The 11612-nt window shown below is 40.9% G+C and overlaps 1 pseudogene; it reads left to right on the plus strand.

Moving 5' to 3' along the window:
- LOC122694934 overlaps window positions 1–7703 on the plus strand; it is a 42488-nt pseudogene extending 34785 nt beyond the window's left edge.
- Window positions 7704–11612: the final 3909 nt, after the last annotated feature.

Below are 11612 nucleotides of genomic sequence, written 5' to 3' on the forward strand. Positions count from 1 at the left end.
ATGTTCCCTGAATTTTTTTTTCTGATAGTTCATTATTACTGTATACAAAAGCAACTAATATCTCTAAATTAATCACAGTATTCTGCATATTAACATGCCACAGGCTACCTGACTGTCTTTTCTTCCCACAGCCATGGACACAGCAGAGTCTATGCCCAATGAACCCCTGTTTAGAGGCAAAAATAGACAAGATCTCCAAGAGATGCTCAGAAAATAGGACTGGCAGTTGAGTACTAGTTGTCAAAGCTGCAGGAACACCTCGGTGTGACTTCTGCCCATGCCTTACAAACACCTAGAAGAAAAAGACCTCCAGAAACTGAAATGCCAGGTGCAACATTCTTGAGAGAAAAAGGCCCTGGAGAAACTGCTTAACTTATCACACTCAAATACTCTTTCAGAGTTACAGGAGTCTTGGGTGGAATCTAAAGAAAAGGCAGGAGGCAGAACAGGCTCCGCAGGAACAAAGAGAAATGCTGTCAGAAGGGAGGCAACAACAGGAAGAGGCAGTGAGGAAAAAGGAAGCAGATCTGAGGCAAACAATGGAGATCCCCAAAGAGTTCAAGCCATCTCCTGAAAAGCCCCTGGGAGAAGTCATGGAAGATATGCAGAGACAACTCAACCTCATGCAAGGGGCACTTTCTCACAGGAAGAATCTTTCAGATAGAGAATTGGTGAGACATGCATCTGGAGGACTAGCCCTACAGGGAATTTACAAAACCAGTGACCAAAGGTGTCTTATAGAGAAGAAAGAAGAGCTAATCTGTGTCCCCAAGGAGTTTGTACTCCGTGGCCCTAATCAGGGTACACGGGTGGAAGTGAAGGAATTTACATCTTCTCAAGAAGAATCCATGTTCACTCAGACTGTAGAGAAGCTGGGCTTCAGTGTAACTGCCTTAGCAAAGTGTGGAGGTTGGGGAATTAGCCTGGAAGCTGGTATGGATCAGAGCATGCATTCAGAATCCAAGAAAATACAACAGTCACATTCTAAACACTCATATTTCTGCTCAACCAAGTTCATCTGTATCCCACTGGCCTCCTGCATCTTTCCCATTGACCAACTCCAACTATCCAATGCTGCTCTCCAGGGTTTAAAATACATTGAAGACCTTTTGAGTCATTCAGAAGACCCAGACAAACTACTCTTGCTGAGGCATAGGACTGAAGCCTTCTTCCAGAGGTTTGGCTCTCATGCTAACCAGGGCCCTCTGCACCTGGGAGGAATCTACTGGTGGAAAGCCATTTCAGAGGGTTTCCAAAAAGAGCAGCTGGCAGAAGTGAAACAGCAAGCAGCAGAGGCCCTGGATATTTACATAAGGGGCAGTTACAGGGGCTTTAGAGTGAACTTTGGTACAGATTTGGATGTGTCAAACTCTCATTCGAAAAAAGCCTCTCAGAGAAAAACCTTCCAAAATCTCCAAACCAAAGTCCAATTTTCTGTGGCCCAGACAGGTGGCCCACCAGAAGCAAATGGATTTTGGGGCTGGAAAGCTGGTCTACTTGACAATAATCAAACCTGGTTTGTCATTGACCATGGACTTCAGCTGGTACCTGTTTGGGACATTGTCCTCTCTAGCCACAGAAGTGATTTTAAGGATCCTCTTAAAGTAGCTAACTGCCTGAAAGACAGCTATACTATTCTGACTGAACTCACCGCCCAGATATAGGAGGGAGAAGAATTACTGAGTATTCAGAGGGAGGCTAGGATTTTCCTAGAGGATGTGAAATCCTGGAAAGTTTTTGATCCTGAAGAACAACTTAGAAGGCTGATAAATTTCATGCAAAGATTGAGTCAAAAAACTGAAAGTTATACCATTTGGACTAATATATGCCTCAAAGACTGGGGTCTGCAGAATTTTCTGGTAAACATTGTTAACTTTTGCAAAAAATCTTCCAGTGATGGAACTGAATTTATTAAATCTCAGTTGAGCAGTCTTTTAGATCCTCACATCTATACAGTAACAAACTTTCCTCAGGCTCATTCCATTATGCAGTGGATATTTCAGTCAGAACCAAGGGAAGACAATGTCCATATCACCCAATTTTCTGAGTTAATTGAAATATTTAAAAAAACACAGAATGACCTTAGGGAAGTAAAGGCCAACTCCGAATCCACAGAGTTGGTGGAGAAAGCTCAAAGAAAGCTGACTTATGAAGTCAGCTTGTCTCTTCGCTCCTTCTTGAAATACCTCCAAGAAACGGGGAAGCCAGACACACACATCTTGCTACTTTTGATAGCATCTGGTGCAGATATCATGTAGTTCACAATATATTTCAGTATCTCCTGGGGCATGATGAGTTAGACTTCCTATTGGATAAAATGCAAATTGCACAAAATAAATACCAAGAGCTCAAAAATATTTGCAACTACAGGGCTCAGGCATTCCTGGTGCTCACAGGTCTGACAGCAACAGTGGGCATCAAAGCTGTTTCTCCAGAGGAGAAAACACAACAGTTGGCATTGATAAAACATCACATGGGACAATCTTTGACTAAAGAAGTTGTATATGTCCTCACCAAACCTGAAGATCATGATTGGGAAAACCTAGAAAAAGATTTGAGACTGCTCATTGATGGGAATTATGAGGCTATTGTCTCTTCATTGCCAGAGGAAGAGGTGAGAAAACAATTGCAAAGTGTCTTCCATGAAAAGAAAGAGCACAATGAACCACAAGATAATGAAAATAAAAAGGAGGAAGTCATAGAAAATGGAGCCTTGCAAGACTTACTCGAGCGTCTAGGCCTAGAACATTACTACCCAAGAAAAATGAGCAGAGCTAACATCCAACTGATCCGTAAGACTTCTGTGTACAACACCCAGCCCTGCTCTGGAAGAGAACTTCCCTTCTATTTCCTACAGAAGTTATTGATGCTGGATTATGGGCTGAGATACCTGATCATCAAACATGAAGAATACACAGAGAACCAAGTCTATTCAAGCACCTCAAATCAAGAAAAGGAGGCTTTTGATCCATATGAAGATCTACTTGAAGAAAGTGTTAGACTTACTAAGCCTTCAGCAGCCACTAATCTCAGACCCTATGTTCACCCTATGGATATTCAGATGGCAATTCTTCACTGTGCAGATGATTTTGCCAGACAATATATTTTGGACAAACTTTCCATTTGTCAGTTTGCACTCCCCCTTCTCATAACTAATCCTTGCAGTGCTCAAATTGAATTCTCTCTCTGGTCTCTCAGTCAAATTCGAAGGAGCTGGCAGCAAGAAGGGAAATCAATAAAAGGGGAGAAGGACAATTATAAGAATCAACGGATGTGTCATGTTTCTGTCCCCATTGTGTCCTTTATTAGAGTTGGAAATGGTTTCTCTGCCTCCAAATCTCAGATCATGAATTGCCTTCTCAGTGAACGCAAACATGATGTCTTTTTTCACCGACATTGCAAAAGCAGCAGCAGAGACTGTCTCTTGATGGGAGGAGTGGTGGAAGTCGCCTGGTTCTGTCCTGGGGGGGAAGAGCAGGACAGATTTGACAAGTGCTTGACCTTTACCAATCTTCATGGAGATGCAAAGGAACATGAGAAGCAGCTTGCCTTTTTTCAGAAAGTCTCTTCCATAATTGTGGTCCTCATGTCAACTTCTGATGACAATAAAGCAAACCGAAAAATAGTCAGTGACATGTGTCAGTCAACGAAACCTTTAATCTTTTGCTTGATGATAAAGGAAAAGTCACAGTTGATAAATCTGGCCCAAGAGTGAGAATTGGGATCAGGAACAGAAATGAGGCAGAATTAATAGGGGAGTTCACAACTACAACTGGACATTTGCTGAAGCTCTCTAACAGTGCACTCAGCCTGGAGAACTGTGCCCAAGTTGCTCGCAAGCAAGGAATGCTTATTGATGAAGACCAGAGAGATTGTAACGAAGCCAAAGAAAAGGCAGAGAATCTAATGACCCTAGTGAGAGAAATGGAAATACATCAGGTCAAGGAAAACTTACTACCTCTTCAGGGAAAACTGTGGCAACGTTGGTGTGAAAAGGACAGAGAACTCTATCACCTGAGAGAAAAGGGGAATTGCAGCATTGAACAACATAAAAGTGAGACTGAGACAGAGAAACAAATGATAAGACAGGAACAGTTGTGAAAAACCTTTCCTCTCAGTGCTTTAATGCATTTTGTCCTTAAAATTCTCCAAAATCATTCAGAAACTCACACCAAACTCTCCTTCCTCCAATGGCTGAATGTAGCTTTGGACAACCTGACTGCACACACTTGGAAAATCTAAATGAGAAGAAAAAGGCATTGGTTCAAAAACAAAAGCAAGAGGCCACAAACAGTAGCTCTCTGAAAGACTGGCAAAAGAGGATAGAAGCTATTTCCAGAGAGTTTAATGACTGTACCTTGGGAATTGAGCACATTCTTAGAGAAGCTGGCCAGATCTATGAAGCTCTGGAAGAAACTTCACCCATGAAAGACACCCTATTTCTCTCCCTTCCCCACATTGCTGCAGATCTGATGATATCTGGTGTTCCCATTGACCTGATGGATGGGGATGTTTCATATGTGCCCGTGAGGTAGGTGGCAGCTGTTTTTGACAAGCTCTCTGAGAAACTTGGAGACAAGCGGCTCTTTGTTCTCTCTGTCCTTGGCCTGAAGAGTTCAGGGAAGTCCACTCTGCTGAATGCCCTTTTTGGGCTGCAGTTCACTGTCAGTGCTGGGAGGTGTACTCGGGGGGCCTACATGCAGCTTCTGAAAGTAGAGGAGACATTCACAGAGGAACTTGGCTTTGACTTTGTGCTTGTTGTGGACACAGAGGGACTTTGAGCCCCAGAACTCAGCAACAAGTCCCAGAATCATGACAATGAGTTGGCAACCTTTGTCATCGGACTTGGAAACTTGACTCTGATCAATATTCTGGGTGAGAATCCATCAGAAATGCAAGATATTCTACAAATAGTTGTCCAAGCTTTTCTGAGAATGAAACAAGTAAAAATCTCTCCCAGTTGCCTCTTTGTCCATCAGAATGTGGGGGAGGTTACAGCTAAAGACCAAACTATGGAAGGAAGAAGGCAGCTAGAGCAGAGATTGGACCAAATGGCAGCATTAGCAGCTGAAGAAGAGCAGTGTTCTGATGTAAACTGCTTTAGTGATGTCATTAAGTTTGATGCCAATACCCACATCTACTACTTTGCTCACCTCTGGGATGGCAATCCCCCAATGGCCCCACCCAATCCTTGCTACAGCCACAATGTTCAGGAACTAAAAAGCAGAATTCTTGGGACTGCCCAACAGGAATCTAGGGGAAGCATCATGAAGATATCAGATGTAAAATTCCGAGTTCAAGATTTGTGGAGAGCCCTACTGAATGAGAACTTTATTTTCAGCTTCAGGAACACTCAAGTCATGGCTATGAGCAAACTGGAAACCATATATAACTACTGGACGTGGGAGCTGAGGAGTCATGTGCAGAAATTACAGGACCAGCTGATCAACCAGATTCAGAATGGAAAAATCCAGACACTTGAAACATATACCTTGGAGGCTCCAGTTACACAGATATATGAAGCCATCAAGCAAAAACTTGAAAAATATTTTAATGAAGACCCAGATAGTGAAGTACTGGTTCAGTGGAAAGGAAATTTTGAAAATAAACTAATAACCCTTAAAGAGGCACTAATTTTAGATGGCCAAAGAAAAGTCAAAGAACTTTTTAGTTTCAAAAAAAATCAAGAAAAACTGGATAACAAAAAGTCAGGTTATGAAAAGGAATTATTGGAAAAAAGCCAGAATTTCACTTTATTGCTAAAGGGCACCCAACTGAGTGAGGAAGAGCTCCATGAGAAATTCAACCCATTTTGGGAAAAATGGGTCTATGACGTGTCCTCAAGTCACCCTCCAGCCAAAGAGCCTGCAATTGAAGTGGAATCTGAGGACATCCTTTTTGATTATTTCAAAAAGGAAAAAGACATGGCAATCATACTGAAGAACTATTCTGGAGAAGAGTTTGAAATCAATTATGACAAACATGTTAAGATGAACAGGAATTATTGGGGACTCTCAACAGTGAAAATAGATGCCCAGGATATACACTCCACAAATATGACTACTGACTGCATTATTTCAAAAGTTAATGAAACTGTTAATAAAATATCTCAGCAAAAGTGTGATTACAATCAAATTTATTTCTATGAAATCCTGAGAATAATAGAAGAGGAGGTGAAGTCTGCACACACTCAGAAAAGATACACATTTACAAGAAGATATGAAATAGACTTATCATTGTGTTTATTCCAAAGAGCATCAGTGAATTTTAAGGAGATGCACAAGGCATCCAAGAGGACAAATGATCCTGTAAACTATCTGCAAAGCAAGAAAGATGATTTCTTCATGATCTTTAAGATCTCTTATCAAGGAGCAACTTCAGTTTAAACATTTGTTGATTTTCTGTGGAACAAACTCACACCTGCTGTCTCCAGCACCATAAGGAAAAACATGGCCCTCAAAATTGCTGGGGACATTCGAACCACCTGCCGCGCATTCAATGAAAACAGAGCTAACCTGGAGAAACACATTCTCATTTCTCTGGCAGAAGAGGAAAATTTTGATAACTACTGGCAGTGCCTTCATCATCCAAAATCACTCTTTAAGAATTACATTGAAAAGCATGTTAAAACATATTTTTCTGACACAGGAAGTAGAAAAATAAAGAATTTTCTACAAATGAGTTTAGATGACATCAAGAATGCCATCCTCTCAGCTATACATGCATCTACAGCAATATAAAGATAAAAGGAGCACAGTGTCTGGGTAGTTAGATTTGTTCTGTGATCACCTGGGGAGTAATTTGATCTTCCCATGAAAAGACTTGATAAGCATTGAACACCAGGAGATAAAAGATATCAAGTTTCTCAAAGAGGCCATGAGTAAAGCTTTGGATCCTGAAATGAAGAAGGTAAAACAGAACTGTTTGTCTAGACTTGTAGAAGAAATGATTCCTGAAATCCAGAAAATGCTCTCTGAACATCTCTATGGCTGCTAGAAATAGTGTCCCTTCTGTAAAGCAATTTGTACGAACACAATCCCTACCCATGAAGGAGACCACAGTGTTCCCTTCCACCATCCAGAGGCTCTCGGTGGATGGTGGTGGTATCAAACAGACCAGTTTGTCATTGATTACTATACTAGTCTGTTGGCAAGTGATTCTTTTTGGTTTTCAAAGACGGCAGGAGAATCCCATATAAAACCTATCGAGGAGCAGGAGCATCACCCCAGACACATCCACCCAACCATACTGGAAATGGTTTGTCTGTCACTTCAGATCAAAGCTAGAAGAAAAATATCACAAAAGATTTATCAATAAAGGTGAAATTCCTGACGCCTGGAAGAAAATCACAAAGCAGGATGTGCTTGATGACTTGAGAAAAAATTAATACTCAATGATCAGATAAGAGTTCCAGTATCTAAACAAAGAAGGCACATCACCAGAACAAGCCTAAAATACCACCCACTCAGAATGAAAACCTTCCTTATATCAATTTTTTTCAAATGAAACATCTAAAACTAAATCAATCATACCAAGAGTTGAAGATTTCTTGAGTAAGAACCTTATTTTTCTTTGCCTCAATTCCTTCTTCTTTAAAAACAGAACAGATAACATGTCAATGTATGACAAAAACCACTACATTATTGTAAAGTAATTAGCCTCCAACTAATAAAAATAAATGGAAAAAAAACACAGATAACTGATATATATGCTGCTGCTGCTGCTAAGTCACTTCAGTTGTGTCTGACTGTGCGACCCCATAGACAGCAGCCCACCAGGCTCCCCCGTCCCTGGGATTCTCCAGGCAAGAACACTGGAGTGGGTTGCCATTTCCTTCTCCAATGCATCAAAGTGAAAAGTGAAAGTGAAGCCGCTCAGTCGTGTCCAACTCTTTGTGACCGCATGGACTGCAGCCTACCACACTCCTCCGTCCATGGGATTTGCCAGGCAAGAGTACCTGAGTGGGTTGCTACTGACTTCTCCTGATATATATAAGTACATGATAAAATCAAATAAAGTCCATTTAATATACCAACTGCATATTTTATATTATTATTCTGAATGTTTTTATTTTTAAATATGTAATGTTATATAAAGCTTCAAGAAAGTCATTTTCATAGAGGGAAATTAAAACCATTGCAGACTGCTACAAAATCTATAGAATAACTATACAAATATTATTATCAATAGAGTTATTGACTGAAGTTACAAATTCTTTTCATTTCTAAGTGTATTTTTTTCACTCTATGAAATTGTGAGGAACAGTTATAAATGCTTGAATGCAAAAATATTCATAGAAAATTCAAGATTTCCAATTCTCAAATATAATGCCATTTAGAGCTATTCTATTATAGGAATTTAAAAAAAAAAAAAAGCCAGAAACTTGGCCAAGATAGAGCCTGCATCAATTTGGGAAACAATATTATATGAAAAATAGAAATTAAACAACTTTTTGTAATTTAACCATTTTTCTCTTCTTCCTGGGCACTTTGGCACTTGCCTGAGCATGTTTTCTAGAAAAGGTAAAGAAAAAATTCACAGGAGTTTAGGTATTCAAAGCCTAGAGCACTGTACAAGTCTGAGAAGGACCCGTTTATGGAACAAGATTCATGACCAGGGAAAAAGGGCCATTTTAATCAAGGCTGTGGACCAGGTCGGGGCTTCCCTCCTAGCTCAGTTGGTAAAGAGTCTGCCTGCAATGCAGGAGACCCGGGTTCGACTGCAAGGTCGGAAAGATTCCCTGAAGAAGGAAATAGCAACCCACTCCAGTATTCTTGCCTGGAGAATCCCATGGGCAGAGGAGCCTGGCTAGCTACAGTCCATGGGGTCACAAGAGTCTGACACATCTTAGTGACTAAACCATAATGATAATTCAATAAGAAATGTTTCTGTATATTAAAATAAGAAAATGCTTATCTCTAATCAAGCACCTTTGTGATTTTTTCACACTAATTGAGCCATAGAGTCATGATCAGAAATAAAAAAGGAGAACATGCTGAAGCCAACCAAGGACCTAAGAGGGGAGGAAATCTCCACTCTGCAAACCTATACCTTCTGAAACAATGACTTATGCTAGGTTCTCAAAGCTGATGATCTGAAGGAATCCTGATGCAAAGAAAAATGTTACTCATGTCTGACATAGGGCCATTCATTGGCTTCCATTTAAGGGTACACTCTCTACCCCTCCACAGCCTGTATGAAAACATACAGCACAAAGAAGAACAATCACAGAACTTGGATCTTCGGAGCTGGGAGACAGGAGTGCTCACTCTGCTATCTTTGTGCCCCAAGCATACTCTTCAGTTTCAGGTCAAATGACCATGTCTCCAGAAGAAATCATGAAACAGAAAAACTATACAGAAAGCAGATGTTCTTTAATAGATGGATTTTCCTTTTGTTCTTTAAAAATAGTCTCACTGAGAGTTTCAGGAGCCTCCAAATAGGGTAAAGTTGAAATAGTGATAAAAACAGAACCCATGCACAATATAGCACCTGTCTCTGACATCACTGCATCCTCGATAACTGTGAGATATTAACATTTGTTGAATGCTGTTCATATTTGTTCAATACGTCCATTAAAACTTTTAACTAAGAAGGATTATATATTAAGTTTGATTTTCAGGGCAAAATTCTTGTGTATAAGCAAATAATTTTTTATCAATTCCTCTGGCATTTAAATAGAGTGATTACTAAATGCAATTCAGAGATGGTATCAAGAGTTCCCTACATAATGGCTAGATATAAGTTGGGAATGAGGGTAGATGAACACATATGAATGTGGTTTTCTCTGATAGTAGTGGAGAGTAAAGTGCCATCAAGGTGGGGTCAGGATCAAAGTGTCAATGGGTTGAGGTCAGTGAGGGAGATCTTAGGAACACTGGAGTAGGATGATAGAGTTCATAGGGGTGAGAATCACACGATCATGAAAAGTGCAAGATGCTGGGCCCAGTGTAGGTCACAGGGATTAGAGATGGCCAGCGTTGTGAGGTCACTGGAGGTAAGGTTCACATGATGAGTAGAAAGAGTCTCTCAGAGTCACTGAAACTGTGTATCACAGAAACAAGGGAATTGGGGGTCACCACATCAATAGCCGTAGCAAATTTCCAGAGTGATTTAAGCAAGAGAGGAAAACTCCTGCAGGAATGGGGCTAAGAGAGTGATGGATTCTAGGACAAGATAAATAACACAAATACGATGTGAGTTGCTTCTCAGGCGGCACCAATGGTGAAGAACTCACTTGCCAATGCAGGAGATAAAAGAGACGGCGAAGTTCAATCCATGGGTTGGGAAGACACCCTGGCGAAGGAAAATGGCAACCCACTTCAGTATTCTTGCCTGGAAAATTCCATGGACAGAGGAGCCTGATGGGCCACAGTCAGTGAGGCCACAAAGAGTTGGACATGACTGAGCACCAGCATATGCTTTAAAAAAGATGGAAATTTGCACTCAGAAGATTTTCACTTAGGTCTCTAAGTGAATGAAGTGAATTGTGGACTATTACAGACTAAATATTTCTGTCATACTTAAATCCTTAGGGATTTAAGACAGACTCATATGTCTTTTCATCTGGAGGAGATATCAAGATCAAAGGCAAAAGGAGAAGAGGGCAGCAGAGGATGAGATGGTTAGATAGTATCACTGAGTTTGAGCAAACTCCAGGAAACATCAATAATGGTATTCACATGGAGGCTGGGGCTACCTGCTAACGCAGTGTCCTCTATACCTGAACAAGATGCTGAATTTCTCCAAGGTCCATGGGATACAGATTGGATCCTCTGCCCAACAGTTTCCTCATCCCTTCCACCATTCATCCCTCCCACGCCCAACCCCTCCCACTGCCCACTTCTGCAGAGACAACTGGAAATATACTGCCAAAAACAGGAATGAGGGAAAGTCAAAGAGGTTACCCTCGGATGTCAACAAAGTAGGTCACCAAACAGTACACTGTCAGGTCATTAAGTATATGGGAGCATTCTGAAGACTCCACAAAAGCACAGTCACAAGAAGCAGCTATTGTATATTCAACAACTAAAAGAAAAATCACAAATAGCACCACAGCTACCCTTCGGCTCTCATCCCTCAAACCAAATAATGAGAGTAGGAGGAGGAAAGGAAGTAAAGAAATGAGAAAAAGAAAACAGGCCATGACATACTTATTCCCTACTATCTGATGAAATTGTAAATCAGGCCTGAACTTGATGGGGCTGATGAATGGTGGTCCAAGAGCCAGCTTAGGATATAATGAGAGATGGAAGTTTTGATAGTAGATAGGACTAAACTTATTAACACTGAAGACTTTAGATATTCTAATACCAAGTTCAGTTCAGTTCAGTTCAGTCACTCAGTAGTGTCCGACTCTTTGTGACCCCATGAACCGCAGCATGCCAGGCCTCCCTGTCCATCACCAACTCCTGGAGTCCATCCAAACCCATGTCCATTGAGTCAGTGATGCCATCCAACCATCTTATCCTCTGTCATCCCCTTCTTCTCCTGCCCTCAATCTTTCCCAGCATCAGGGTCTTTTCCAATGAGTCACTTCTTTGCATCAGGTGGCCAAAGTATTGGAGTTTCAACTTCAGCATCAGTCCTTCCAATGAATACTCAGGATTGAT

This window comes from Cervus elaphus, chromosome 1, assembly GCF_910594005.1.
Source record: "Cervus elaphus chromosome 1, mCerEla1.1, whole genome shotgun sequence".
In the NCBI taxonomy this organism is placed as follows: Eukaryota; Metazoa; Chordata; class Mammalia; order Artiodactyla; family Cervidae; genus Cervus; species Cervus elaphus.